The following is a 4,646-nucleotide window of genomic DNA, read 5'->3' on the forward strand; positions in this document are numbered from 1 at the left end:
CTGTATCTTTATTTAAACGACTATTTTTTCCCTTTCCCCTCCACAATTTATACCGACATCAAATACAGTGAAAGCAGGATATATAATGTGGGGGAGGGACATAAAAAGCAACAAAGAAATAATCTTATAAATGCGTTAGAAACACATGCATGAAAGAAAAAAAACATTAAAATACATATCTAAGGGTTCATTTTCCTAACATCACCTTATCTGACCTTTTCTGCTTGACTCATACATATACTAGATATTGCAAATAAGGGAAACCATGGGACCTATGTTTCTTTGGGCTTGGTTTTCTTCACTTAATATAATTGTTTCCAAGTCTTTCCATTTCCTAACAAATGGGGCAATGTCATTCTTTCTGATGGAGGCATAGAATTCCATTGTGTATATATTCAACATGTTCTTAATCCATTCATCTACTGAGGGGCATCTGGGTTGGTTCCATATCTTAGCTATAGTAAATAATGCTGCAATAAACACACTTGTGCTGGCAGCTTTAGTGTGGTCTTGTTTGTAAATATTTGGGTAAATGCCCAAAACTGGGATTGCTAGGTCATAGGGGAGCTTTATGTGGAGTCTTTTGATGAACCTCCATACTACTTTCGAAAGTGGTTGCACAAGTTTACACTCCAACCAACAATGAAGTAAGGTGCCCAGCTGTCCACATCTCCTCCAGCATCTGTTGTTATTAGAGTTCTTGATTTTTGCCATTCTAACTGGGGTGAAGTAGTATCTTAATGTTGTTTTGATTTGCATTTCTTTTATGACTAGGGAGGTTGAGCATTTCTTCATGTGTCTATTGGCCATCCTTCTTTCTTCTTCAGAGAAGTTTCTCTTTAAGTCATTAGCCCACTTATTTTGGGCAGTTGTTTCTTTGAGGATTTGTTGTTGGCAGATTTAATTTTTTGAGTTCCAAGTATATTTTAGATATGAGACCCTTGTCCATTTTATGGCTAGTGAAGGTCTTCTCCCAATCCGTGGGCTTTATATTGATCTTGCTAGCTATGTCCTTTGCCATGCAGAAGCTCTGCAACTTCATGCAATCCTATTTGTCCAACCTTTCTTTGATTTGTTGTGTTTCCAAGAATCTATTAAGAAAATTTGGGCCTGGGCCAAGGAGACCAAGGTTTTCTCTTATTCCATCCTGTAATGTTTTCAGAGTGTCCGCTTTGACTCGGAGGTCTTTGAACCATTTGGAGTTCATTCTGGTGCAGGGTGATATATAAGGATCTAGCTTTAGATTTCTACAAGTAGTTAACCAATTTTGCCAGCACCATTTATTGAAGAGGCTGTCTTTCTTCCATTCTATTTTTTTACATCCCTTATGAAATATTAGATGGCTATAGGTCTGTAGGTTTATTTCTGGGTTTTCAATTCTATTCCATTGGTCCTGAGGTCTGTTCTTGTGCCAGTACCAAGCTGGTTTGTTTACTATGGCTTTATAGTAGAGTCTCAAATTTGGTATTGATATTCCTCCAGCAGCGTTCTTTCTGTTGATGAGTGTTTTTGCTATTGGGGTCTTTTATTGTTCCATATGAATTTTTGTATTGCCTCTTCTATTTCCTTGAAGAATGACGTTGGAATTTTGATAGGTATCTCATTGAATTTGTAGATAGCCTTGGGAAGTATTGCCATTTTCATCATGTTAATCTTTCTAATACAGGAGCAGGGGAGTTTTTGCCATTTTCTAGGTTCTGTTTTGATTTCCTTTTACAAGTTTTTAAAGTTTTCATCATAGAGGTCCTTCACTTCTTTGGTTATGTTAATTCCTAGGTATTTATTTTTTTTGTGGGGCTATTACAAATGGAGTTGCTTTCCTAATTTCAGCCACACTTTTCTAATTGTTGGCATACAGAAATGTCATTGATTTTGGAGGCTTAATTTTATACCCTGTTACTTTGCCAAAGTTTTGAATCAGCTTGAATAATTTAGGAGTGGAGTCTATGGGATGCTTTAAATACAAGATCATGTCATCTGCAAAGAGGGAGGGTTTATTTCTTCTTTCCCTATTTGGATCCCCTTTATGTCTGCATCTTGTCTTATTGCTGTAGCTTTGCATTCTTATACGAGATTGAAGAGAAGTGTAAAGAATGGACATCCTTGTCTTGTTCCTGAGTTAACAGGAAATGGCTTCAGTTTTTCATCATTAAATATAATGTTGGCTGTATGTTTGTCATATACAGCCTTTATTGTATTGAGGAATGTTCCATGGATTCCTAATTTTTCCAACACCTTTGTCATAAAGGGGCGTTGGATCTTGTCGAATGCTTTTTCTGCATCTATTGAGATATCCATGTGTTTCTTATCCTTGCTTCTGTTGATGTGATGAATAATATTAATTGATTTGCGTATATTGAACCAGCTTTGCATCCCTGAAATGAATCCTGTTTGATCGTTCTGTTGATTTGCCAAAATTTTGTTGAGAAGTTTTGCATCAATATTCATCACAAAAATGGGTTCATAGTTTTCTTTCTTTGATGAGTCCCTGCCTGGTTTTTGTATGAGGGTTATGATGGCTTCATAAAATGTGTTCGGTAGTGAACTTTCTCTTTCTATTTCATTGAAGAGTTGGACGAATATTGGTGTGAGCTCTGCTATGAAGGATTAAAAAAATTTTTTCTATAAAAGGTGCAAAAAAATTGATAAAATTTTTTTGATTTTTTGGGAGGGGTGGGAAAAATCCTGTATCTCCCTCGTGTCTGTAACCAGCCTCTTGTTGGATTCTCTGGTCTGTTGTGGTGTTTGAATTTCCTGTGTCTTGGTTGGATTCTTAAGTCAGTATGTTTGCACAGGCAGATAAATGCTCTGCTTTACCCTGGATTTTGTGATCCTCTTCCCAGGCTAGTTCAATGAGAGGGAGATCTGCTTTGAGTGTCACAAAAAAGGGAGATGGCTTTTCCTGATGTTTGGAGATGCTGTGATGAGACTAGGTTCTGGGTAGAGTTGATGCCTTTCAGCAAACAGTAGCTTTTCCCAGGGGTTAGTTTGTGAGAAACACACAGAGCCCAGCCAGGAGCCACTCTCTGGGTTTATGTTTACTAAATTTCAATAAATTGTCAAGGCTTCTAAAGGGAGGGGCACCCTTTGTCTCTGATTACCCAGTGAAGAAAGCCATTCCTGGGGCTGGTGCTTGAGCTGAGTGACTTTTCCCTAGGTGGAGCTGAGTCTGGCAGGTCACTTTAGGGTCTTGTGACCTGTTAAATGACCCTAGTTTTCTTCCAATGCCTGAGTTGGAGCTAGCAGCTCCACCAAGCTTTGTCAGTATCCAAGATGGAGATCTCCAGTACTGGGGGTGGGGGTGATGGCCTTCCCTCCTCTGCTCCCTGAGAGGAAGTGAGGACGTTAGGCCTCTACTCACGCTGCGTCTTGGTTCCTGGGTCATCTCTGGTCTGTGAACTACAGGATGAAGATGTCTGCTCCTTGTCAGTCCTTGCTGGCTCCTTCTCCTGTACTCTCTCTGTTTCAGGTATGGTTGGTATGGCTGCCCCTGACACAGCTGCCCACAGCAGTGGCATCTCCTGGCAAGTTCTCCGATCTGTCTCCTTGCCTGGATTTTCCCTCTCTGGCCTAACTCTTTGTCCTGTGATTGCACACTTGGTGTGATTCTCTGGCTTAGGACTGTTCACTGGAACTTTAAGTCTGCTTTCTATGTGAGAGCTTGTTTAGCCTCCAGCTTCTCCTCTGCCATCTTACTGGAACTTCCCGGCAAATTATTTCTTTCTGTAATATTCTCAACTAGAAGTTTACAGAAAAGTTATGTATGAGTAAAAACACATTCAAAAAAGTGAGGGACAGAATTTCTTTCAAGCCTTCGGATTCTTTTCTTTTTTTATTTTTTATTGTAATGATACTATAGAGAGGGTTACAGTTACATGAGCAAGGTAATGAGTACACTTCCTATTGAGTTTTGTTACCCCTCCATTGTTTTCCCCCTACCATCCCTTCACTCCCTAACTTCCCTGAGGTTCTTTATTTTAATGGTGGTTAAGTGATTACATAATGACAATTGTTCCCTTCCGCTCCCTAAAAATAAGGGATTCAATTATCACTATGTATACAAACAATACCTCAGTTAATAGTTGTAAACACAAGCTAGATTGATGCCTTAGTTTGTGGACCTACCTGTAGCCACTCACTCCCCTTCCCCTGTAGTAGAATGAATATAAAGCATGTTCAGTGGGATTTGGGGTTCTGGAACATGGCAATGAGGCTTTGGGTCCTCTTGTGTCTTCTTTCCTATCACTTCCTGTGATTTCTCAGTTCTTTGGCCAGGTATCCCTTCATCTTTGCTGTTCCATGGTTGTGGTTAGTAACAGTACTGATATTTTGAACACCTCAAAACAAACTGGAAAAACACTTCCTCAAAGAAAATTCACAAATGTATAGGAGCACCTGAAAAGATACCAAATATCAGCAGTCACCATGTGATCCTCTAGCAAGAAAGTATAATTCAGGAGTATCTTATCTTCTGATAATATAAGCGATGGACAATTGTCCCTTTTGTACATTTGGTATTTGATATTGCATAAATTTTCAGAAACGCATATACATTGTGAAATAATGTTATTTATTTCATAGGTCACAAACCACGTCACTGGAGTGATGATCCTAATGTGTTAGCTCAGTTGCCTGATTCAGACTTA

This window comes from Dipodomys merriami, unplaced genomic scaffold, assembly GCF_024711535.1.
Source record: "Dipodomys merriami isolate MVZ:Mamm:240054 unplaced genomic scaffold, mDipMer1.0.p SCAF_341, whole genome shotgun sequence".
NCBI lineage: Eukaryota > Metazoa > Chordata > Mammalia > Rodentia > Heteromyidae > Dipodomys > Dipodomys merriami.